Source organism: Notamacropus eugenii, chromosome 1, assembly GCF_028372415.1.
Source record: "Notamacropus eugenii isolate mMacEug1 chromosome 1, mMacEug1.pri_v2, whole genome shotgun sequence".
Lineage (NCBI taxonomy): Eukaryota > Metazoa > Chordata > Mammalia > Diprotodontia > Macropodidae > Notamacropus > Notamacropus eugenii.
Window position 1 is genome coordinate 666,778,439 of NC_092872.1, and position 27,573 is coordinate 666,806,011.

General features: G+C 41.4%; 1 long non-coding RNA gene across 1 annotated transcript; it reads left to right on the top strand.

Moving 5' to 3' along the window:
• LOC140521078 (uncharacterized) lies at nt 1–27,573 on the top strand. Its single transcript, XR_011972779.1, has 3 exons — nt 1–124; nt 12,042–12,296; nt 27,119–27,573. It is a non-coding gene; the product is annotated as an uncharacterized lncRNA (long non-coding RNA).

Here is a 27,573-nt window from a genome sequence, read left to right on the forward strand (position 1 = left end):
TAGAGGAGAAAGGAACCAGGAGAGAGTAGAGGAAAACACCATGAGGAGAAGAGAATACCAGGAAGGAGAGAGGGATCAGTAGTGTTAAGGGTTGAAAGTCAAGAAAGATGGAGATTGAGAAAAGGTCATTGGATTTGGTAATTAAGAGATCATTAGCAACTTTAGAGAAAGAAGTTTCAGCTGAATGACATGAAATGTAACTAGACCTTAGAGAGTTTAGAAGAGAGTGAGAGGAAAGGAAGTGGAGGCAACTGTTGTAGATGACTTTCTCAAGAAGTTTAGACACAAAAGGAAGTGATAATGGGATGACAGCTAGTGGGGAGATGGATCAAGTGAGATGAGTTTTGTTTTGGTTTTGGTTTTTTTTTGCGGATGAGGGAGACATGGTAGAAGGGAAGCAGCTAGTAAACAAGGAGAGATTAAAGATTAGTGAGAGAATGGGGATGATAGAAGGGGCAGTACACTGGGGAAGATGGGATGGAATGAGATTATTTGTCCATGTAGAGGGACCACCTCTTCATGTGAGACAGGGATGAAGGAGGGGATCATGATAGGAGGCATCCAGGGAGAGGCAAAAAGAAGGAGCTCTTGAAAAATGGCCTTTCTTTCTTTCCTTCTTTTTTTCTTTTTCTCTTTCTTTCTTTCTCTCCTTCTTTTCCTTCCTTCTTCCTTTCTTCCTCTCTCTTTTTCTTTTTTTCTCTTCTTTCTTTCCTCAGTTTTTTCACTAAAATATGAGACAAAGTTCTCATCTTAGAGAGTTAGGGGAGGGAAGCCATGAGACATTTGAAGAGGGATAAGGTTTACAAGAGCCACTGTGATGAGTGAGATAGAGAGTTAATTAGGGAAGTGTAAAAAGTATTGCCTTGCAGCAGTGAGGGCTCAGTTGAGGTTGCGTAACATAAATTTGTAGTGGATATAGTCATCATGGTTTCATTATTTTTTTTTTCCAGCTTTTTTCAGTAGCACCTACTTAGGACCAAAGACAACCACAGCAGCAGGGCCACCTCAAAGTTCCCCTTTCCCATGGAGAAGAAGATAATACCAGAAACTACTGCCACAACAGAAAATCATGGTGCTATTCCTGCCTGCCTCCATCTTTGTTTCTTTCTTGCCTCTCTCCTAATTTCTGTCTCTATATGTCTTTGTATTTCCCTTACTTTCTCAAATTCACTGTTTCTCTGCCTCATCTCCTCTTTTCCCATCTATCCTTGTATATTTCTTGGTTTCACTTCTCTATTTCTTTCCTTCTGTCTTTGCCTCCCTTCTATCCCTCCATCAGCTGTCTGTCTCGAATTGCTTCTGCTAGTTGTATTCTCTGCCTTGATTTGTACCTTAGAGTAGAAAACAAGGCTGAGGGTTGAAAATGTTAGTGTTTCAAATAATAGAGTCTGGCTCACCAAACACAGTTATCAGCTAAATGCCTTCATGGAGGCAGAAAACCTTACAATTAGCCTTGGGAAGAACAGGATAAACAGAAGCACAATCTATATTTTTGCTAATTGTTGTTCTTTCACTTTGAGATCTAGTTGGGATTTGTTTTTTCTTGATCAAATTGCTTCTTTCAGTTGTATCCTCTACCTTAATTTACTCTTAGGACAGAAAATATGTCTGAGGGTTTAGTGTGTTAATGTTTTACATCAAGGAATCTGGCTCAGCCAAAACTGTTAGAAGCTAAGTGTTCTAATATAGACAGAAAATGTTACAATAAGCTATGAGAGGAAGAAACAGTGCATATACACACACACTCACACACACACATATATACATAATTTTTTTTTTATTAATTGTTCTTCTTATACTTTGAGACCTAGATAGGGTTTGGTTTTTAGGCTTCTGTCACATGATGGTTTCACTGTGCAGCTACTAATAACTCAGTAAAGTTCTTGCTGCAAACGCAGTTGGAAAAAGCTGGTAACAGGGGTTAGGAAATATTTAAGGCTGCCTCTCCCTGCTACACATACTCAAGCTATGATCTGGGCCCATAGATAACATATAATTATTTGGTAATAAATTGCATTCCAACCCAAAGCCAGTGTGTCCCTGGGGTTTTTCCTCTTTCCCCATCCTTCCCACTAGACCCATTTTAAGCATGAAATATGGTTGTGATTTACATGTGTAACTGAAGTCAAGGCTGGATTCCTAGATGGATTCAATTTCACCATGAGATAAGCGGCTGACCTAGATTCTTGTGGGGCTGATGTTATCGGGGGAGTCTGGCAGGGGGAGTTCTGCTGGGGGTAGAGTGGGGTGTGGAGGGGAGAGTAAGGGCTTATTGCTGGGGCTGGGCTCCAGGTGGGCCTTGGTTCCCTGGGGGTTGTTCTGAGGGTTGTCTAGTGAAGCAGAGAGAAGAGAATTTCGAGTCCTGGGACCCTTCAGGTTGAGCTTCGGAGGGGTGTACCGATCCTTGGAGTCATGACATGTACATTCTGGGCCACCGGACTTTTTATCTAGAGCCTCTGGGTGTGAGGGCTCTTTGAGTGAAACAGTCATATTGTTATAATATAGGAAGGCACTTTATAGACATTATCTCATTAGAACTTTTGAGTATCTGTGTGTGTGTGTGTGTGTGTGTGTGTGTGTGTGTGTATGTGTCTGCATGCTGGCTACTTTCTAGTAAAATAATTCCCCTTCTGCCTTTTGGCAGTGTCCCCCACAGCACATGCCAAGCCAAAGGGACATGATGAGTCCTGCTTGTGCACTCCCTTGGGATGGACCAGCCAGAGGGAAAGGGACTGAGCCAGGGCGTTCAAAGCCTTCCATGGTCTGGACCCATCCTGCCTCGTCTCTCATTGTTTTCCCCAACAAACTCTCTAATCCAGCCAGACCAGTCTCCTTGATAGTCTCTGTCCACATCATTCTCATTTCAGTCTTGACATAATCACCCAGACTATTCCAGCCAATCTAGAATACTCTACCTTCTTTGGCCCACCTCCCCTCCACCCCCCCATCTTCTTTGGCCCCCCTGTTCTCTGCCTTCTTCGGTCCTTCTGATCTTTGCCTCCTCTGGCTCCCGATCTCTGCCTTTCCAGACCACCTTGCCCTCTGCCTTCTCCAGCCCCGAGAATTTATGTCACCTAAAATACACTATCTCTTGAGGGAGTCGGCCCACAAGCATTTATTAACCAGCTCTTGCTTTCAAGGAGCTCACATTCCAAATGGAGGGATAGCATGTAAGTGCCTAGGTACATGTAAGATAGAGACAGAGTAAATGGAAGGTCATGTCAGAGGGGAGGATGCTAGCAGTCACAGATGCAGAAATCTTGTCCCTTCAGTAATGGCAAACAGTGTCCTATTTTTATTTATATTTACAAGGATCTCATTTGATCTTCACAACAACCCTCAGAGGGAGGTATTATTATTATCCCCCATTTTTTTTACAGATGAGGAATCTGAGGCAAACAGAGATTAAGTGACTTTCCCAAGGTCACACAGCTAGTAAGTATCTAATTCAGGATGTGAACTCATGTCTTCCTGGCTTCAGGGTCCAAGGGTCCATGAGTATCATGTGCTAAATGTAGATTTGAGATGTCCTAGGTTCAAACCTTACCCCTGCCACTTACCAATTTCTATCACCTGGGAAAGTCATAAATTCTCTGAACTTCAGAATTCTCATCTATCTATAATAGGTATATTAATAGCCAGCCACTCTCTCACAGGGTTGTTCTGAGATTCAAGGTGAGAGTTGGAAAACTTCTCAAATTTACAAACACTATAAATGAATATCAGCTTTTCTTATGATTCTCCTTTTGTCTTCAGTAAAGATATTGACTGATGGGTTCACAAAAGAGATAATTAATTCATTCATGGGACAGGCAGGAGCAGGCCTCAGAAGTAGCAAGAGATCCCCAACCCATGGAAACTCTCAGGTTTTGATCATGGGGCAACATGAATGGTCCTCCCAGTTCAGTAAACTCTAACATCCCTGTCCATATTCTTGGCCTTTTGGGACTGGTGCTGTAGGAGGAGCTTCTGACCCCAAAATCCATGATGTTCAAGTTCCCAAGAAAAAGAATGTCCTCCCTTTTCTGACCTCTTGCAATAACAGGGAATCTCTTGGGGACAGTATTGCTTCCCTGGAATCCCAGAGCCCCTCTACAGTGGTCTGATATTCTTCAACTGTCCTTGGGTCTTTTGGTTCCTGATGGATTCTCCATGAGGAAGATGCTGTACCTTCTGCTTGGGCCTCTGGAGAAACCAGGACAGAGAACAACAGAAAGGATGCATTGACTAGGATTTCTGGCACCAGGGAGCAATGGACAGAAAGGGCAGTCCTGCTGGGAGAGGGGAGGTGACCTGTTTCACCCCCAGGCACTCTGATCTAGCCCCTGTAGCATGGCAGAAGTGGTAGGGGGATGTGGGACATGGTAACAGGTGAAGGTATGGGACTCTCAGAAGTAGTGGGGGATGCTAGGCTGGAGCCCTGTTGCAGGAAAGAAACCAAAGCCCCAGTCACCCTGTTTTAGTTCTGGCTCTGAAACATGCTGTGGGGGTTTTGAGCTCAGGACAGCCTGTTAATAATAACAACTCACATTTGTAGAATGAGGAAAACACTTTCCTCATCCTCTGAGGCAGGTAGTAATTCTGCCATTTTACAGATGAGGAAACTATGGCTCCATATGGTTAGATGTCTTGCCTATGGTCTTGGTCAGGTGTCTAAAACAGAAATCCTGATGCAGAGTCAATTAATTAAGGATAAATAAGCATTTGTAAAAAGCACCTACTGTGCATAAGCCACTAAGCTCAGACTAGGCTACAAATGGAAATGGAAAACAATCCATGCTCCTGTCCTCAACAAGCTTATAATATTTCTACTCTATCATCTTGATTCTTTATTCTTTTCTCTAATCTCTACTCTTAGAAGTACCCACATTCTCCCTTACCCCTAAGAGTCTTCTCCACTCTGTGGCCCAATCCATAGTAGCCGTTCTCTCTCTAGGGCCTCACCTTGTTTTTAAGTAGTCAGAGAGGTGAGTAAGGGAGAGGAACTTAGAACCCTGAATATAGAACCTCTTTATGGGAAAAACCAGACCCTCTACAGAAAGCAGGTAGGGGAATAATTCACACAAGACTTGAGCAGTGAATGAGAAGCAATGCATGGTGGACCCAGTAGAATGGAGACCCTTGAGGTCAAGAATTTTTCAATTTTTTGTCATTATATGCCTTTACTTAGTACAGTGCCTAGCCCATAGTAGGTACTTAATAAACATTTATTGATTGTTGACTGACTGATAGCTATATCTAGGCAATATAGGGATAACGAGGAACATAAATAAATAATAGTACTCATACCAACAAGAGAGGGATTGTGAACAAGTCTTAGTCAGGAAGATCTGCATCTTTCAGGTACTAGGAAAAACAGTTCATATTTTTGTACACCAGGAAACTCTCTAAGACTCTAAATTGAAGAGCAGGTGGCAATCAGAATTTGTAGAGGGAGTTTCCTCACTGGGAATTTCCTACAGAAATGAAATCACAGATTTGGTCTAAAACCAAAACCAAAGCCAAAACTAAAACCCAAACCCAGCAACGATAATAGCACTGGCGATTTTTTTTAATAGAACTTAACACTTTCGAACCTGCATTCATATTTCTAATTAAAGCTTTTGTTTTCTTTTCAAAAAACTTTGAAAAATTATTTATTTTTTAATTCTCACTCCTCCCTTCCTCCTCTCCAACTGAATAATAAGCATAAGAAATTGAAATTTTATTCAACATTAAAAAATGAAACTCATCATAAAAATGTCTGGTCTAGAGAAGCAAATTCTCATATTAGTCATGTCCAAAAATGTACCTCCTTCTGCATTTAAAGTCCAGACATGAAGTTTCATCATTAGTCCTTTGGGACTTCTGGTTTATCATTGTATTGATCAATGTTCTAAAGCCTTTCGATGTTATTTTTCTTTATCATTTTGTGGTCCTTGTATAAATTGTTCTAGTTTTGCTAACATTCTCCATTAGTTTGGAGAGATCTTCTCAACTTGATTCATTCTTATAGCACAATAATATTCTGTTCTATTTGTATCCCATAACTTGCTTAGCAGTTCCCTAATAAATGGATACCTCCTTAGTTTACAGCTTTTGGCTACTATGAGAAGAGCTGCTAAAAATATTTTTGTATATAGTGATAAATCCTTTCTATCTTCTTTGATCTCTATGGCAGCAAGGTAGCACAGTGGATAGAGTGTTAGGTCTTGATTCAGTAAGACCTGAGTTCATATCCAATCTCAGATACTTATTAGTTGGATGACCCTAGGAAAATCACTTAATTGCTATTTTCCTCAGTTTCTCCATTTGTGAAATGGGGATAATAAGAGCATCTACCTCCCAGGATTGCTGAGGATCAAATGAGATAACAATTATAAAGTGCTTAGCATCATGAGTACTACACAAATGTTAGCATTATTATTAAGCCTAATAGTGAAATAGTTAGGCCAAAAGATATGTACAATTGAATAACTTTCAGGTTGGGACCTAGTTCCAAAATACTCTCCAGAAGGACTACTCCAATTCACAGCTACACCAATAAATCACTAGTGTGTCTGTTTTCCTGTAGCCTCTCCAATATTTATTGTTTTCTTCTTTTGTCATCTTTGCCAATTGATGGGTAGAAAATGGAACTTCAAAGCTGTCTTAATTTGCATTTCTCTAATTATTAGTGAGAAGGATCATTTGAAAAAATATGACTGTTGATAGTTTGGATCTATTCTTTTAAAAACTTCTTGTTTATATCTTTGACTATTGGAAAATGGCTCTTAGTCTTATACATTTTAATAAATTACTTGTATACCTTGATATGAGACCTTTCTTAGAGAAAATTATTGCAAAGATTTTTCCCCAGTTACCTGTTTCTCTCTTGATAGCATTAGATTTGTTTTTGCAAAAGCTTTTAAATATTGTGCAACCAAAATTGTCCATTTTACCTTCTGTGATCTTCTCTATTATCTGTTTGATTGTGAATTTTTGTCTTTCCGTAAATGTGAAAGGTAGTTTGTTCCTTACTCCTCTGTTATGTTTGTGGAGTCACCTTTAATGTCTGAGACGTACCCTTTTGGAGTTTAATCTTCATATGTGGTGTGAGATGATGGTCTATACCTAATTTATGCCCAAGTGCTTTCTAGTTTTCCTAGCAATTTTTGTCAAATAGTGGGCCTTTACCCAACTAATTGGGGTCTACGCTACTGTTTTTGTTTGCTTCTGTATGTTGTGGACCTGATCTGTTTCACTGACCAACCTCTTTATTTTTTAGCCAGTGCCAAGCTGTTTTTGGTGTTTACTGCTTTGTAGTTTAGGCTGAGATCTGTTACTGAGAGGCGTCCTTTCTTTTTTTTCCCTGTATGTATTCATATTTACCATCCTACTTGATTTTTTAAAATCTTCATGATAACCCTCTGTGAAGTAGCCAAAGTAGTGACTAATATTCATTTTCCAGATAAGAAAACTGAGGCTAGGGATATTAAATGACTTGCCTTAGGTCACTTGTCTCTTTTTTGAGGAAGTGGGAAGTATATATAAAGTAACCAAGTATAACTCAATTTTCAAACCTCTTTCAGCTTTGGAAAGGCTTCCCCTCTAGAAATAAATTATCTCAAATGCTACTGTAGTAACCCCTGAACTCCAGCACCAAATTTAGGCAAATTTATTCTCTCAAGTGCTCAAATGAATCTGTGATCTCACTCATATAATTATTTCCTACAATCAGATCTCAACCTATTCATGCTTGCCCATTCTTCGTGACTCTCTCCCCTGTCCTCCCACTAGTTTGAGAGGCAGTATGTACAATGGAGAGAGGGGTGACATGGGAGAGAAGAGAGGCCTTTGACATATACTGGCTGGGTGCCCCTGGCAGTGTTAGGCACTTCTGAGAGTATATGTTTCAAAGAGGCATGGACCTGCATTGACAGTGGCAATTCCCTTACCTGGCAGTTCTAGATATCATTAAAATTGTAGATCTAGCCTCCATCACTCTCTTGTAGGTTCCCAGGAGGTCCACACGATTCCAGGAGGTTTCCCTCAATTTCTCTTGAAAGAATCAGAATAGTTGTGTATCGATTACCCTTAACTCTTAGCACATAACTAGCTGATCTTATTTTTAATTATTCATTTCTTTGATGAAATCCCTTATGATGCTTCTTTGTGGTGCAGCCAGGTCCCAATTAGGGAGAACAATGAATTCTGTGAAGTGGTTGAATGTATTTGAATTTAAACTAGTTGAAGTTATAATTATGTAATATGTGGTAATTGGTTCCAGCCCAATGAAAAACATGCAATTAGAATTCAAATAATTCAATCTCTTCATGAGATTTGTAGTTTGAACTAATCGAGAACTGGTTTAGATTCCTTGTTGGAAGTGTTTTGTAGCCTGCTCACATACACGATGAACCATTCTCAGTTTTGACTCTTGGTGGTGGCATAAACGCTCAGGGCCACATGCCACCACTGAAAGAATATTGATATTAAAAAATTGGGCCTTTGTTTTAGGAAGAAGCTTGGGCTCATTTAAATAACTTTGTAATTTCCCAAAGGCACTCTAGCCTACTCGTCTCTCCTTCAATTCTGAACCTAATTCACTTGCAGCTTTTGTCCAACTTATGCACACACACACACACACACACACACACACACACACACACACACACAGAGTTTCGCAGGTTGTCCAGCAATGGGCATTGCCTCAGAAAAACTGAGATCTGAGAGACTTTAGATTAAAAAATCCCCCACTGCATCCAGTTGTCCTAATCGATATCTTGCCACTGGACCCAGATGATTCCAGAGGAGAAAGGTGAGGCTGGTGACTTTGTACAGCCCAGCCTCACTTAAATACGATTCACTTGCAAATCATGATGTCACCTTCCTCCGATCTCATGGTCCTCTTCGAGATTGAAGGACAAACATCAACCCAACTGTGTAATATAGTCATAGAAATGGATATTCTTCATCCATTTGCTTTTTTCTTGTGTGTATATTTAGATTAAGTTCTTTAGAGAGATTCTAAATCTCATTTAAGAGGCTCTTGAACATTCCAGGACTTGATATGAACAGCAAAGACATCTGAAAGACTTCCCCATTTATAAGGAATCTCTCATCCTGCCTTTCCAGTCTTGCTCTACATCATTCCCCTCCACATGCTAGCCATAATGACCTCATCATTACTCCAATACAACATTCTATCTCCCTTTTTTCTGGGATGCTCTCCTTCCACAGTCTTATCCCTGGCTTTCTTCAAGACTCAACTCAAGTTGATATTTTCTGCCTAAGGTCTTCCCTGTTTCCCCCAAATTCTAGTGCCTTTCCACTCTCAAAACCCCCAAGGCTACCTTGAATCTGCTTTGTGTGAAATTTGTTTGTATTTATATATATGTATCTTATTAGAATGTAAGTTCCTTGAAGACCGGTACAGTTCCATTTTTGTCCTTGTCTCCTTACCACCTATTACATGGTCTGACACATACAGAATTCATGAATGCTTGCTTTCTTAATTCTAGGTTAGGTCTCCTCCATGACATCCCTGGTGAGCACAGATTTCTCTTCCTTTTTTCTTGCTTAATAGTAATGATCAAAGAATAACTGAGTAAGGCTGTCTCTTTTGTCATATTCCTCCAGGAATCTTGTATAACTTGGACACATATACGTTGGAGGAAAGCCACCAGGCTTGCTTTTTGTTTTATCAGATCAAATGCTTTTTTTTCTAGTTAATAAAAATTAAATGCAGTGAAATCTTGTATTTCAATCGTTTGATGTTAAAGTTGTGGTCAGCTGTGGAATATTGTTTTTGAAAGCCTCCCAATTGCTTGCCAATACCTTCATCAACATGCCTTTAGTGTGTCTGTAATTTTTGGTGATTTAATATAAAGGCTGAAACATATTAAGAAAAATAGGTTGGAAGACAAGTTTCAGGAGAAAGGAACAGAAGAGACCAAAGACTTGTAAGCTATGAAGAAGCATTATATCTATGCTTTTTCCAGTCCTGGATACTTCAGTCTAGAAAAAGACTCAGAAAGTGCTTGACAGCACCAATACTAAATCAAATAACAAAAAAATTAAGTGGATGATATTTGATAGAATAAGAAATAACTCATTACTTACGTACTTACATTCTTGAATCAGCTATCTGTATACAGTCAGACCACTGACTTATTAGAGAACACATCAAAATTAATATAAAGCTAGAAGAATGAAAACAAAATGATAGTGTGCAATTAAAACATTTACAGCCTGACTTACTTAAATGGGTTATTAAATTTTTCAAAAAGGAAATAGATTGGGAAGAGGATGTCAACAATAACAATAATGATCCTGGTTAATAACTAAAATTTATATACTATCTACTGTGTGTCAGGCATAGTGGTAAGTGCTTACAAGTATTATCTCATTTGATCCTCACAGCAACTCTGGGAGGTAAGTGTTATTATTACCTGCATTATGGATGAAGAAATTGAGGCAAACAGAGGTTAAGCGAGTTGTCTAAGATCACTCAGCTAGTAAGAATCTAAGATTGGATTTGAACTCAGGTCTTCCTAACTTGAGGGCAGCTAGATGATGCAGTGGATAGAGTGCCAGGCCTGGAAGACTGGTCTTGAAAGAAAGTTGTGTGACAACTTAATTCCACCAAATCATCCTGAGTGAACTTAAGGATGAAACTGGAAGGAGAACAACACAGAGGTGAAAGATGAGAAAAATCTGTAGATTTCTATAACCCTTTTCACCTTTAGATTCAGTGGAGCCATTATAGTTGGACTTTAACATCATAGTCCTCAATGTGCTTGCAGAGGGACTCAAAGTCATCACTGATGTTTTCCTCTCCCTCTCTTCCAAATAGAATCCATTGTTCAATCTTATCAAATCTAACTCTCCCATCTGTAATATTTCTCTTCACTCACATGGCCATTGACCGGTTTCAGACCTTCATCTCCTCTAACCTAAGCTATTTCAATTGCCTCCTGATTGGCCTTTTTGCCTCCTTTTTATTCCCTCTTTAATTCATCCTTCAAAGCTAAGTACTTTACAATTATTATCTCATTTGGTGCCCCGTGGTGTCATTCCCCCCCATACTTTTCTCCCTTCTTTTACGTGTCTCTCTCTTTAGATTGTAAGTTCCTGGAAGGTAGGAATTGTCTTTTTTTTTTTTTATTAATTGTATTTCTAGCATTTAGCATGGTGCCTGGCACATATTTCAGTTCAGTTCATAAACACGTTGAGTTGTTTCAGTTGTGTCAGACTTTTCGTGACCCCATTTGGAATTTTCTTGGTAAAGATACTGGAGTGGTTTACCATTTCCTTCTCCAGCTCATTTTACAAATGAGGAAACTGAGGCAAGCAGGATTAAGTGACTTGCCCAGGGTCACACAACTAGTAGGTGCTTAATAAATATTTATTGGATTGATCTTCCCGAAACTGAGGCAACCAGAAGTCAATTGACTTGCCCATTGTCACATTAGCTAATAAGTGCCTGGACCTGGATTTGAACTTGTCTTCCTGACTCGAGGCCCAGCGCTCGATGTGCTATGGCGCCATCTAGCTGCCCTTCCAACTTCACTCTTCTGTTAGTCATTTATTTTTTGGCTTCATTGGCATAGGGAACTCCTGGTGGGGAAACTCCCTTTCTCAGCGCAGATAGCCATCTGCTCATCAATTGACAGTCTTAGAGTTTCCTGAGAACACTAAGAGAATAAATCACTTAATCAATACCATATAGTCCGTATGTGTCAGAGGGAACTTGAACTCAAGTCTTCCTGCTTAGGAGGTGGGATTCTCTATCCACAACCCAACGCTGGTCTTTAGCATAATTGATAATCCTTAAAACACATTTTAACTTCCAGGTTTGCAAAGTGATATCTTCACAACAATCTCCTGAGAGTGCAATTCCCATTTCACAGATGAAGAGACAGATTCCAGAGAGGTTCAGTGGCCTGCCCACACCCACACGACTAGTGTCAAGGACAGTATTTGAACTCGGGTCTTCTTCTGGACTCAAGTCCCATACTCTTTCCATTACCCTAACTCCTTAACAATCCCTCATTTAACCTACATATTTTTATTGATAGGGTGTGTGCTCATCCCCAGGTGAGCCCTCGGGGGAACCAGAAGGAACAGTCCCGGTTCTCAAGCAGCTTACAATCTCCTTGGAGAAGAGGAAGCAGAGACATCCTGGTACTGACAATTCAAAAAAAATGATACAGAGATGTCCCGAGGCTATCTGTGCAAAGTTCTGAATAAGGGGGTGCACGGAGGAAAAGCTGACCATGTCTGAGGATCCAGGCTCAAGTTCTGGATTGGGCATTCACTCTCTGTGAATCTTGGTAAGTCTCTGATGCTCATAGATCTGTAAAATGAAGGGGTTGGACCAGAAGACCTCTCGGGGCCCTTACTGGCCCTACTTGCTCTGATATGAATATGGGGGCCTTCAGGAGAAGGAGAGGTCAGTGTGTCCTGGCGTTGGGTGGGGAAAGCTTCCCTGAAAGGGGACCTGCTTAATTAAGCTGGGTCCCTAGGGATGGGTAGGATCTGTATGGATGGAAGAGTGGGGTGGGGGGTGCATTCAGTGGCACAGGGGAGGCATTAACCAGAAGGGTCAGTGAGACGCCCACCTAGGCTGGAGCAGGAGGAAGACTTGAGATCCTAGAATATTAGAGCAGGAGGACCCTTCAGGGACTAATCAGTCCGGCCTCTTGAGAAGTGTAAGCCTACAGAGGTCATGTTTACTACAAAGTCATCTCGCTATTTAGGGGCTGAAATCCAGGATCCTGACTTCTCTCACACACAGTGAGTGCTCTGTGTGTGACTTTCTTCCTTCGTCTAGTTTGGATAAGGGTGCAATGTTAAGTAGGGCCTTGAATGCCAGGCTAGTAGGATCCAGGGAGTCAATGAAATTGTGTCTCGTCCCTCTGAGTTCCCTTCATAAGCCTTGTAAACCAACTCATCCCCAGGTCCCACCTGAGCTGCCAGTTTGTCTTAGAGAGGGGAGGCAGAAGGAAGGATGAGTGGTTTGAGTCTTTCTTTGTGTTGCTCTGCCCTGGCAGAGGGCTTGACCAGGGGAGAAGGCCTGGTTTGCTGGGATTGTCTCTGCTTGCTGGTCAATAAAAGATAGGAGTTCTTTCTGGGCTGAGTAAATATTTTAAGACAAGGCCAGTCACCAAGGAAGGTTCTCCTCCCCCTCCCCCCTACTGGGGAGAACAAAGTCCCCGGGGCCAGCCCCAGGTCCCTTTTATGTGACTGTAAAGTAATCTAGGAGTTGGCAGAGATGGCCTGGGGGGGCTGGGGTGCTGACGCTCAAGGCGCTATGGTTGTGGTCAATGATTATCCTTTATGCCCAGCAATAAAGTCAACGGCCTCAGACCCCAGCCTGAGCTGGACAATGCCCCTCCACCCCCACTCGAACACACACCTGCCAAAGAATAATCTTTAATGAGGTTGGCAGGGCCTGGCCTTCCTCCCCCCCCTTCCTCATGAGTGCATGCCCCCTCCTGAAGAGCAAGAGGAGGCAGAGGGGAGGGCTCCATAGACAGTTGTCAGAGAAACCGAACAGGGGTGTGGGGTGAAGGTGGAGCACTTTTGTCCAGTGAAGTGTGAACAGACCAACCTAAGTCAGTGTGGTAGCCTCATAATCTCCCAGCAGCCCCTGCTATTGCTGCTACTGCCCGTGGTGATGACAACTCAGGGTCCTGGGGCACTGTCTCCAGGGAGGGGGGGCTGAGAGAATTCAGTGGTAGGGACAGTCAAGATAGAAACAATGACTGGGCTAAAGTGGATTAAAATCATGAAAAGGATGGAGCTCTCCAGAGGTGGGAGAAATACTGACATTCACCAAACTCTGGACACAGAATAAAGTGGACTCTCTATAGCAAATACAATCTTCTAAAGTCTACAAAGCACTTTTCTTATACCTACCCTGAGAAATAGGTAATGTCACTACTATTTCCCCTGTTTTCCAGAGGAGGAACTGAAGCTTGGAGAATGAGTGGGTGGTACAGAGGAAAGAATGACCTGTTGTCTGAGGACTGGCCCACAGTTAAGTGACTTGCTCAGGGTCACAGAGCTAGCAAAGGTCAGAGTCAGGATTCAGCTTCTGGCCTCTCTACCTTGGAAGGACACAGTTCTAGGGCAAATCAGAAGTCATTCTTAGGAACATAAACTCTTAAAATCTAGAAGAGATCTTGGCAATCTTTCCAGTAATAATATGAAGCCAGAGCTGGTAGGGACCTTAGAGGTTATATCTTTTAACCTCCTCATTTTGCAGACAAGGAAACTGAGGTCCAGAGGTAAAATGACTTGCCCAAAGTCACACAGAGAGTAAAAGACAAGTGGGATTTCAACTCAAGTCCTCTGACTCCAAATTCTTTTTCCCACTGGGACTGTGCTGAGCCCTTCATTTGACAGATGTAGAAACTAAGGCCTGGAGAGTTCAAGGTCACATAGGTTAGAGTTAGATATACTGATTTCTAGTTTAGACTTTCTCAGCATCCCTGCCCCCCAATTCAGTGGGAGAATATAAAATCTCAGTCAAGGTTTTTATTTGGTCACTGGATAATGAACAACACAACCCCTTTCTCCCATTTGACTTTGTATCACTAGGTTTGTTGTTTAATGTGTAGGAAAAAATAACCATGGGAGGCTGGAGGGAAGGGGAGGGAGAAACAGTCTAGTTCAGTGATGACTCAGCTTAATGTTCTACCAACAGATAAGCTTTCGGAACCTTTGTACCTGAGGATTCTGTTAGAGAGAGAGAGAGAGAGAGAGAGAGAGAGAGAAAAGGGAGGGAGGGAAGAAGCTTGGGGGGCCTGGACTCTACCACCCAGACTCAATCCCTTCCCCTAAGTTGGGTGAGGGCTATTTCCCTGAAATTTTTCCAAGATTGTTAGGGGGAAACTTTCTAGTCTCCCCAAATGACCTCAGGAATTTTAGCCTATGGACTTTAAAATGAGCAGTCAAAACAGATTGTCATCCTTTTTTTTTTCTTTGAGAAATTCATTTTACCTCCATGTTTGTCAAATGACTGTGCTGAATTCCATGACCTCCAAGATCGCTCCCTGTTCTAGATATATGCCTCCATGAAAATGAAACATGTCGGCCCTTTGAAAAAAACTCAAAAGCACTGTGTATAAATTTGAAGGGGTTATTGTTATTAATGATTAATCAATAATAAAAGCTGATTGAATTGAACTGAAACCACCATGACTCTCAGTTTCAAGGACCCAAATCAAGTTTTGGCTCTGATAATGGCAATCCAACATGTGATGTAAGAAATTATAAATTGTAAAGACAGTTTAGTCAGGGCAGGGCTGAAAGGAAATACAAGCCGGGCTGGGCAAATCTCACATGGAGCTTACCTTCCTCCCTCCCCAACACACACATTTATGTGTAGCTGAGGACAGCTGTGAAGAGGTGTATGGAAAGAAAGACGGATTGAGTCTCAGATCTCTTTAGCTACCCTCCACTTTATTTCTCCCCCCCTTACTTCCCCTCAGTGTTCATTAGGAGAGCAGAAAGGGGCCATTGGGCTATAGCTGAGCATATTTAGAACAAATGTTCTCAGCCTTTTCATCTTATCAATTTGGTGAAAGTCTAGTGAAGCCTATAGACCTCTTCTCAGAATATTGTTAAAAACACAAAACACCTATGATTACAAAGAAAACTATTTATACTGAAATAAAGATGCAATGTTTTCCCATCCAAGTTCATAGTCCCACTGCAATCTATTCACCTACCCTTTGGGGATCTGTGGACCCCAGGATAAGAACCCCTATCTAAGACAACCCCCACCCCTCCTTGTAAAAGATTAATAAACTGAGACCAAGAGAGGGGAAATAGAGATCACACAGTCACTCACCAAAGAGTCAGGATACAAAATACTTTTTCTCACAACAACTCAATATGGTCATTATCTGGAATCAGAAGACCTGAGTTCAAAACCCAACTCTCACTCACCACTTATGTGACTTAACCTCTCAGCCCCCATTCCTGTTAAAATAGGAAATCTGGTTAGATGCCTTCTGAGAGACTTCTAGCCCTACATCTTTCAGCCTTCCCCTTTACAATCCATTTCTTATACAAATGAAGGATAGAAATACCTGGTCACTGAGACCCTTCTGTCCTTTCCCTTGTAGGTGGGCTAATTTTACTCTAGGGGAGGGGATACAGAAGTGCTAGGAAGTTCTGCTAAAACCCTTTTGGGCAATGGCAATTTGATTTCTGGATTATGTATGTTTTCTAGTCTCTGTTGTAGCTTCTGAGAAGTGCAGATTGGGGTTCAACCTTGGACCTTTAATGGCCATTGTGGAGATAGTTGTTGAGATAGCTGACTTTACACAAAGTCACAGCTTTGATCTACCGCAGAACCATAAAGGCTGGCTGCAATCTCTGTACGCTGGCATGACTGCCAAGAATTTCCCTCTGAACCTTAAGCCTATGGGATTATTTATATAAATGACACAATGCCAGTTCTCAGCCATTAGTGGTTATTAGCCTTTTTTGGTCACCCCTAGCTGCTTGTGTCTCCCCCACCCCCAATTACCTTACATTCATTTTGCATATATTTTATGAATGCCCATCTGTACCTGCTAACTTGCTCAATCTGGGGTGTGCTAGTAAATGTTTAACAACCAGCTCTTGGCGGGGGAGGAACGTATGCCCAATATATTTTTAAATTTAATCGGAATTATTGACATTTTCTCCATCACTTTCTTAAGTCTAGATTATCAACAAAACAATAAACCAAGCCTTGATCTGTAGTTTGCTGATTTCCAAGGTGTAAGTGCTCACTTTGAAAATGTGTTGTTGCTTAGTTGTGTCTGACTCTTCATGACCCCATTTTTTTTTTTGGCAATGGTACTGGAGTGGTTTTCCATTTCCTTCCCCAGCTTATTTTACAAATGAAGAAACTGAGGCAAACAGGGTTAAATGGCTTGCCCAGGGTCACAGAGCTAGTAAGTGTCTGAGGCTAGATTTGAACTCAGGAATAGGAGTCTGGCACTCTATCCACTGTGCCACTGAAAATGTGCCAGTTGATTTTCTCAGGCTGATTCCAGCTCTGCTCTACTACTACTGTCCTCAGTTGAATTCAACCTTCTTGAGGGCAAGAATAATTTAACTTTTGTATTTGGATTTTCAGGGTGTGGCACATAGTAGGTGCTTAATAAATCCTATTTGATTTATTGAACCCTCTGAGGTTGGTAGTGAAAGTGTTGTTATCCTAACTTTGCAGATGTGCAAACTGAGACTGAGAGGTTAGGCAATTTGCCAATGGTCACATTTAATGTTAGTGAGAAGTAGGATAAAGTATCCTAGTTATTACAAATTTCCATGACAATGAGAAAATCTCCCCAAAACAGATAAAACAGACATGGTTTGAGTAGGTCTCCTTTTGGGAAACAGTCCTGGGGAAGGAGGAAATAGACCCTTTGGAGAGTTTGTTCCTGTGACAGTATTCTTCCCGTCCCATTCCAGAGGTCATGGAGTTTAGTCCAGCTGGGAGGGAGACTTTGCCTACCATTCGAAGTCTATTTTTAACCACTAGAGAGCCTGCTGAAGGAGCAGGAGCTGGAGGGCTGGGGCTCGGGCCCAGACCTGCTGGCTTATCTCCCTCCTCCTCCTAAGGAAGTCACCTCAGAGTAGAGTCAAGCCAGTGGCTCTGGTAAGGAGGCTCAGTCTCCAGGAGACACAGGAGTGCTAAGTAAATACCACCTGCCCCCCTGAGCAAATCATTCTTACCCTCCCTCTATCACCTTCCCTACATCTATCTCTGCTCCTATTCTGGGCAGTGTGGGCTCAAAGGCCCTGGAAGTCAATGATATCTGAGAAAGAAGATAAGGGTTGGTGGGGGTAGGGGAGTGGGGCACTCTAGCCCTTGTATACTAATATTTGCACCAATTAATCTTAAAAAACAGAGACCAAGGTCTTAAAGAGATTTTAGTGGGGGAGGGAAGGAGAGGGGTTCCTTAGGAAAGTAATTGGGAATATATATAGGGTGAGTGAGGGTGAGAAGTGGAGGATGATACTAAGAGTTGTCACCTGGGTAACTGGGAGGATGAAAGTGCTCTTAACTGTGACAGGAACGTTGGAATGAGGGGATGGTTTCATAGGAAAGACTGTTTTGGACATGTTGAGGTTGAGATGCCCGTGGGATATCCAATTGGAGTTGTCCAAAAAGTGGCTATTGGTATGGGACTGTGCCTTAGGAGGGGGACCAGGGACAAACATATAGATCAGAATTATCCATATAGATACAATAACTAACCCATGAGAGCTGATGATCTCACCCCAAGTGAGACCAGGACAGAGCTTTTAGAGATACAACTAGTTGTTAGATAGAATCAAGTTGACAGAGAAGGAGCAGGCAGATAGGAGAACCAGGAGAGAGCAGTTTTAGGAAAAACTGTGTGTGTTCATCCTTCCTTGCCGAAGAAGACCATGCCATCAGAGAAATGAAGCCATGACTTTCACTTGACTTTGTTTTGAGTGAGGGAGGAGCTGTGCAGGTCACCAGCCTCACTTCTCCTCCAGAACCATCTGAATCCAGTGACCAGATATTCATCAGGATGACTGGAGATGACCCAGGATGATGCAATTGGGGTTAAATGACTTGCCCAAGGTCACATAGCTAGTGAGTGTCAAGTGTCTGAGGTGATATTTGAACTCAGGTCCTCCTGACTCCTGCACTGGTGCTCTATTCACTGCACCATCTAGCTGCCCCTTTAGGAAAAACTAGAGAGGAGAGAATCTCCAGGAGAATAAGATCAACAGTGTCAAATGCTTCAGAGAGGTGAAGAATGATGATCAAGAAAAGGCCATTGAGGATTGAGATATATATATATATATATATATATATATATATATATATATATACATACATACATATGTAGAGAGAGACAGAGACAGAAAGAGAGAAACAGAGACAGAGATAGAGACAGAGGGAGTCATTGATCATTGGTGACTTTGGAGAGAGCAGATACAGTTGAACAATGAAGTTGGAAACCAGATTGCAGAAGATCAGAAGAGAGTGAGAGGAGAGGAAGTGTAGTCATGGAGTATAGGTTAATTTCTCAAGGAGTTTAGCCAAGAAGGGAGTGGGGGGAAGAGGTATAGGACAATGATTGGTGGGATGATTGGATCATTGGACTGGTTTTTTTTTTAAGATGGGAAAGACAAGGGTGTGTTTACAGGCAGCAGGGAAGGGGCCAATGGAGATTAAGAGATTGAAGATTTAGGGAAAGAATGGGGATGATAGGGGAGGAAATCTGCTAGTGAGCATAGGATCATTGGTACTTGTAGAGGGGTTTTTCCTTGACTGAGAATAGGGAAATACAACTGAGTGATTATGAAATGAGAAAAGGGAAAATAGGAGATCTTGATCAGTGGGCTATACATATGTGTGTATGTCTATATGTATACATGTATATATGTATATGTGTGTATTTAAGTATATTTATATATGTATACATACACAGACACACAAAGACGCACACACACACATATAGTATGGGGTAAGATTCGCAAGCTGAGAGGGTTAGATTGTGATGCTCAAGGAGAGACAGACAAATGAAGCTTTGGAACAGCCACTGTGGAGAGTGGGCTAGTGGTTTAGTAGGATTGCTTTAGTGTACTCAGAGCCTAGTTGGCCATAGATAAGACAGATGTTAGTGAACCCAAACAGCATGATTCTATGATATATACAAGAAAGCATAAACAAATGAAGGGTTAATACAAAATCCTGGGATGGTCCTGTAAGAAGAGTGTCAGTGTTGTAGCATCTCAGAATGAATTGAGGCAAATGAGAAAACTAAAAGAGTGAGCTTCTTAAAGCTATATTGAAGGAAAGAGAAGAATCAACGATATGATAGCATCTGCCCCTGGAGGGGGAGAAATGGTGATAATTGAGAGAAAGCTGAGCTGCCCCACTCTCCATTTTGTTGCTTCTGTATAGTCTCTGCCAAGGAGAATGATTTCTGATCTGGAAAGTCTAGAACAAGAATGGCTACTTGGTGGTCAATCCTCGGATTAAATAGTAAGTAGAGAATAACTGTCACCGATGAGATCAAGTCACCAGATCCAGAACTGTATCCCTGGATGTGGAAAGAACTGTCAGCCACTATCAATGATCTTTGAGAGACTGCAGAAGATGAGGGATGTACCACAGGATTGAGGAAGAGGTGAAATTTGTCCTTACTTTTTTTTTTTTAAAGAAAGACAATTGAGTTTGCACACTGACCATGTGAACTTGACTTTGATTTTGAGAATGAATTAATTAGAGGTCTGGTTTGTGAACACTTGAGCTTCATTCTCACATCACCTATTGTGAATAGAGCACCAGTGCAGGAGTCAGGAGGACCTGAGTTCAAATCTCACCTCAGACACTTGACACTCACCAACTATGTGACCTTGGGCCAATCACTTAATCCCAACTGCCTCATCCTGGGTCATCTCTAGTCATTCTGATGAATATCTAGTAACTGGATTCAGATGACTCTGGAGGAGAAGTGAGGCTGGTGACCTGCACAGCCCTCCCTCACTCAAAACAAAGTCAAGTGCAAGTCATGTCATTATTTCTGTGATGGTATGGCCTTCTTTGGCAATGAAGGATGAACACACATTGTCTTCTGGACATTTCAAACTATCTGTTCTGGAAATATCTTAAACTTGTATCCCAAACTGAACTTTCCCCCTAAATCTTCCCCTTTTCCAATCTTTCCTATTTCTGTTGAAAGTACAGTCTCTCTTCCAGTCTCTCAGGTTTGTATCTTGGCGTGGTCCTTGACTCCTCACTTTCTCTCAACTCATAGAATTAAGTTAATAAGTATTTATTAAGCACCTTCTATGTGCCAGATACTGTGCTAAGTGCTGAGGATACAAAGAAAGGAAAGAAACCCAAATTCTTTTCTGGAGGAACTCATAGTCTAAAGGAGGTTGTGGGTGGGTGGAGAAGGAGAGACAATAAACAGACAGCTATTATAAGCAAGATATATAGAAGATAAATCAGAGATAATGTCCAAAGAGGACTGGGAAGGGCTTTTTGAAGAAGACTTTAATTAAGACTTGAAGGAAGCCAGGGGGCAGAAATGAAGAGGGAGAAAGTTCCAGGTAAAGGGGTCCATGTTCAATAGATGAAAATTTGCTAGTGGACTGGCAGAGATCTCTTTATTAACTCTATGCTATTTAACATTTTTCAATCGATGATTTGGATAAAGGTATAAAAGCTGACATGCTCCGTTAGTTTGTGGATAACATGTGGAATAGATAGAAAGCATACTGGATTACAGGGGTCTTGACGACTGCATCTTTGGGCCGGATCAAATGGGATGAAGAATTTTGAGCTAGTGGAGATTTTCTTGGTCTTTGGGAGTCTTCTCCAGGGGATTTGGAAGGAAGCCTCCCTTTCTCTTTCTCTTTCCTTCATCTAGACATTAAAACTCTCACTACAGAAACAAGTTTGACCAAGAGCTTGAGTTGAATGGGGTGTAGCTGCCTGCTTTGGTCTTAACTTTGATACTATCTGTGTGACTATTTAGGCAAGTCTTTTAACCTCTTCTGCCTAAATTTTGTAATCTATAAAATGAAGGCTTGGACCTAATGCTCTCTGAGTTTCCTTTAATCTCTAAAGTCCAAGATTTTATGTTTCTAATGAACCCTTACTGACATTATAACTGAAAGCAAAATCTGGTAATTTGACCAAGAAAAGGCACTCCATGTTCTGAAAGAGCCTGACAATCTTCAGGACCTGAGGGTCCTACTCTATTTTCTAACACTAACTCATTAGTTATCCTTGGGCAGGTGAATTCCTCTCAGGCCTGTTTCTCTGATTTTCTAGTGGGAATATCGCAGCAGTGGTGTAAGGATGAAATGAACTGAGAGATAGACAAGTATGCGAAAAACTAGCAAATGCTGGAGGCTGTGCTAAGTGTTTCTGCACTTCTGTAATATCTTGCTGTGGCCCAGTGCCCTCTTTTCTCCTTTTCTCCTTTGCTAATAGCCAGGAAAAGGTTATGGGTCAGGGCCAGGTTAGAGGGAGGAAGGAGGAAGGCTCCTGAATCCTGGCCATTAAGGGCCAGGACCTACAGACAATGACCAAATTCCTGTGGCAGCTGGACTTTTTAGGGGGAGGTGGGATAGGTAGGGAAGGGAGTTGATTTCCTCTGAAAGGTAGCTCTTGAGCAAGGCCGTGGCAAGTTATGGAATGTAAGCCTATTTGTATGAGCATATACATGTCAGTGTTTGCGTGCAGGTCAGAATGTATGTAAAAATCTCTGGGTCCAGGAGAGCGGGTCTGTGTGGGGGTTTTAAAGGGGTGTGTATTTGCAGAGCTTTCAAGTTCTAGATTTGTTTGTGCAAGTGTATGAGTGTGTGTGTGTGTGTGTGTGTGCATGTGCGTGTGTGTGTATGAATGTATGCATGTTTGTGTGGGTGTCGGGGCATGTGTGAGTGGGTGTGTTTAGAGGAGACCTAGAGCTGTGGAATCTAATGAGGCCTTTTGAAATTCTTGGCATAGTTCCCTAGGCAAGGAGTAGCTCCTGCGTTGTGGCCTCTGGCCTTTCCATTTAATTTTCCTGGGCCTTGCTGAATCCTGCACCCCGTACCAGGAGGAGCTGGGCCCTGGGGGAGGTTCTGTTGGCCCTGGCCATCACTCCTCTCCACACTCCCTAACCGGAATGTTTATTCTTAAGCCAGAACATTTGGGATGGGGGAGAGAAGGTGGTTAAAATCAGAGGACCTTAGAGATCATCCCATTTACCCTGTTCAATTTACATGTGGGGAAACTGATCTCCAGAGAGGTTAAATAAACAACTTGCCCCAAATCGCATCATTCAACTCAATACTAAATTAGTAACACCTACTATGTTCTTTGCTTACTTCAGGAAGCACAAAGACAAAAAAAATGAAACAGCCCCTGAGGATAGGGAGAGAAGGAATTACAACTTTAATTCAGACAAGATGTTTTGAGAAGGGAAAGACAGGAGGTGTAGATGCAGAGAAAGCTTCAGGGAGATAGCACTTTGACTGAACCTCGAAGGAAGCTAAGGGCTCTAAGAGGAGAAGGCCAGGAGGGAATGCATTCCAGACATGGGAATGGCTTGTGCAAACGTACTAAGCTGGAGATAGAATGTCCCATTTAGGCAACGTTATGGCCAGCTCTTATAATGTGGCCAGGTGTGTGGCTGGCTGGCTGCTGTGTGCAGAATGATTGATTACCTGAACAAACACTCCAACCTCTTACTGCTATATTCTCCTTTCTGCTAAAGTCATCCTCTGGGGTCAAACAGGTCTGGAGAAATTCTCTTTATAGTGGACTCTTCAGCCTCCCATTCAGCTAAGTGGAAGAAAATCTCCATTTTGGGGGTTAACTTCCCCAATTTAAATATTGAATTCTATACTTATTAGTTTGGACTAAAATTATCTTTGTGTTTGTTTGTTTTCTAGGACGTTAAATTTAATGTTATTGCTTTTAAAATTTTTATATTTTATTTTTTCCGATTACATGTAAAAACAAGTAACATTTGTCTTGAAAAAATTTTTGAGTTCCAAATTCTCTCCCTCCCTGCTCCTTGAGAAGGCAAGTAATTTGATGTAGATTGTACATGTGCAGTCATGCAAAACATATAAAGCATTATCTAACCATCATCTACAGTAAAGTCAATTTCAAATTGCATAAAAGTATAAGCAAGCATTAAACACACTTGTAAGAAGTTGCAGTGAGGTAGGGAGATTGGAATTGAATTAGCAATGGAAGGTGTAAACAGGTATCTCTCCTGAGCAGTGCTGCTGATAAGCAAAAGGAAGAAAGCTGTTAGAAAATGACCTTCCCAACCCAGATCTTGCTGGTCTATCTGATCACATCCTTCCTTCCTAAAATACATGTTCTACCATGTCACAGGGCCTTATTTCCTTTTGTTTTTAATGCTTTCTGTAGAGGTCCCTCCCATTCAGCGACGTGCTGGTAAGGGTTTAACAACAGATTGCCCTGGGGCAGCTAGGTGCCACTGTGGATAGAGCACAGACTCTAGAGACAGGAAGATCTGAATTCAAAACTGGCTTCAGACACTTATTAGCTATGTGACCCTGGGCAAGTCACTTAACTATGATTGCCTCCAAAAGAGTAAAATACATTAAAAAAACAAACAAACCGAAAATGGATTCCCCCACCAAATGTATGCCTGACATATTTTTAACTTTAATCTGCCTTAACATTTCCCCCATCACATTCTTAGGTCTAGAGACAATCAACAAAGACTATAAACCAAGGCCCCCAAAGTGTAAATGCTTACACTTAACAACTAGTTCTTCTGAGAGAGATGGTAGGAGCTGGCCCCAGCATACCCATACCATTTCCCTGGAGGTCTAATATGGCTCATAGTCTTCCTCCTTTTCAGTGGCTTCTCGGTCTCTAAGCCATCTGGATATTCCCAGGAAGGGCGTTCTTTGCAGTTCCAGAAGCTCCAGAATCTAGAAGTTTCTCCTGAATACTTCTACCTGAGTCTAACTTGTGATCTTCCAAAGTCTCTCATAGGAGTAAAAGATTTAGAGCTGAAAGGGACCTGAGTGATGGTACAGCCCAACCCCTTTCTTTTCTTTTTAATTTCTGGAATAAAACAAGCATTTCCATAACATAGTATAGTTTAAAAAAAGATGATTGTGCATGAAACCCCAAATCTATTATGTACAACTTGCTGTTTCTTTTAAATATATAATAAAGTTATCATATAAATTTCTTTTTTTCCTGCTTCCCCCCTATCATGGCTACCATTAGACAACAATTAGATACACGTATATACATACACATACACATATATATATAAAATCATTCTACATATACTTCTATTTGTCAGTTCTTTCTCTGGATGCAGATAGCATCTTCCTTCATATATCCTTTGTAGTTAATTTGGGTATTTATAATAGCTAAAATTTGCTCAAAGTTGTTCTTAAAACAATATTCCTGTTATTGTATACAACATATTTAAAATAACTCTAGACAGTATAAAATACCTGAGAGTGTATCAGCCAAAACAGACCCAAGAACTATATAAACAAAATTATTTAAAAAACACCCTTTTTATACAAATAAAATTAGATTTAAATAATTGGAGAAATACTAATTGTTCATGGATAGGTAGGGCTAATATAATAAAAATGACAATTTTACCTCCTCTGTTTTATAGATAAGGAAACTGGCCACTGCAAGTGAAATGGTCTGTCAGCTTATTTAGGATTCTTGTATTTTTTTTATATATTATATATATTTTTCTTTTTTCAGGTAGTAAGCTACAGAACCAGGTTAAAAAGCTTGACTCTTCCCTTTTCCTTGCTCCTAATGACTAGTCAGTGGCCAGGGATTACAGATTCTCTGTCCATGATATAGCTCACATCTCTCCTCTTCTGTACCCTCACAGAGCTGTCATTCCAGATCAGCTCTCCATCACTTCTCACTTATAAGAGGCTGGAGGGCTGGGGTCCTGACTGCTGATTTCTCCCCTCTCCAATTCCTCCTCCACATGGTTGACAAAATATGCTTTAGGAAGTCTGATCATGCTGATCCTCTGCTCCAGAAACATCTCAGCAGCAACTTTTTGTCTTTAAGATAAAATAAAAACTTCTCACTTTGGGATATGAAATCCTTCACAGTTTATCTCCAGTCTACCTTTCCAGGTTTATTTCATATCATTCCCTGTAATATGCTCTGAACTTTCACCTCTCTGCTAGATGGGCACCCCTTGCTGGGCAAGTTACTATACTACCAGGTGGGGAGGAGGGATAAGAGAGAAATTCTTCCCCTTCCCTTTCCCATTCTAAAAGAGTCTTTTCAAGGGAAAAGGCCAAGAACAATTCCTACTCCAGAGCTGTATCTTTCTCCAATGTTGGCTCTCTTCTCAACTGCCAGAGATGAGTCTCCGCTGACAAACCTCCTCCTATCTCAAATGACTCCTTCGAGAGAGTGTTGTGTCTGCAGGAGTTGGCTGGCTTTTTAACGGTCCCTTGGCCAGCTGCCCTGTCATTCCAGCAAATTAGTGTGCTTTTTTACAGCTCCTAGAGGAACAACAAAGTATAAATACTTATTTACACTTCCTTTGCAAGCTGTGAATGGGTTATTCCCTATTTCTCACCCTTTATAATCTGTAAGTAGGGAATTTAGGGAGTGAGCCGCTCAAGGTTTCACATCCTTTCCAAGCTGTGAATGCAACTACAAAAAGTCAGAAAAGGGTGAAACAGCAACACCTCATTGTCTCGATTACCTGTCCCTTATAGCCTGTAATTTCAACATGGGAGTTGGGAGACTTAATTGATCAGGAGCCCTTGACTAACCCCCACCCCCTTCTAAGTTAAGAATTCGCTTTCCCTAACAAATTAGGGGCAGCTAAGTGGCACTGTGGATAGAGAGCTGGACCTGGAGCTAGGAAGAGCTAAGCTCAAATCTAGCAGCAGACTTGTATTAGCTGTGCGACCCTGGGCAAGTCACTTAACCTCTGTGTGCCTTAATCCACTGGAAAAGGAAATGGCAAACCACTCCAGAATCTTTGCCAAGAAAACCTCATGGACAAGCATTTGGTGTGCTATGATCCATGAGGTCATGAAGAGTCAGACACACAACTGAACAATCGCAACAAAATATATTGTTATGTGATTCAATATACAAACACCATTTTGCAAAATTCTTATGTTACCACCTATAATGGTGTGTGTAAAGATCTGACCCAACACAAAGAAAAATGGAACATTAAAAAAGTGAAAATAGTAGAAAATAAAGAAAATGGTGGTTATGGTGGTGGTGGGGGAAGAATAAACATTAGTTATTGTTGCTGAATCATTTTGATTGTGTCTGACTCTTTGTGACTCCATTTGGGGTTTTCTTGGCAAAGATACTAAAGTGGTTTGCCATATCCTCCTCCAGCTCATTTTACAGCCGAGGAAACTGAGGCAAACAGGGTTTAGCGACCTGACCAGGGTCACACAGCTAGTGAGTGTCTGAGGTCAAATTTGAACTCAAGTCTTCTTGACTCCAGACCCAGCACTCTATTTTATCACCTAGATTCCCTTATAATAGGTGCCACCAATAAGTCATATATACTGGGGTCATAAGATCGCAGATTTAGAGCTGAAAGAGACCTCAGGGTCTATGAAATCCAACTCCTTTATTTTACAGCTCAAGGAACAGCACAGAAAAGTCTCCCAGGATCACAGTGTCTGAGGCAGGATATGAAATCAGGTCATCCTAACTCCAAGCCCAGCACTTCATCCATTGCTGAAACATAAAAATAAAGAAGTACGCAGATCAAGCCCAAAGGACTGCGACGTTCATATGGCTCACATCAGCTTCTAGACTCATAATGAACACAGTAATGCAACAGAAATCATTGCTTAAGCAGTAAGCCACTCAAAAATTATCTCAAAGAAAAACTGTTCTCACTTGTAAAGAAAACTGACTGTACAATCACAATCTGAAAAATACTAACTAGCAAAGGGAAGTCCCTGATGAGTCCAAAGAATGAGTCCCATGAAGTGGTGGCATATATTCAAATTTGTACCGTAATTAAACATGTAAAATATGCCAGTTAATTCTGGCCCAATGGAAACAAGTAGTTTGAATTCAAATAATGC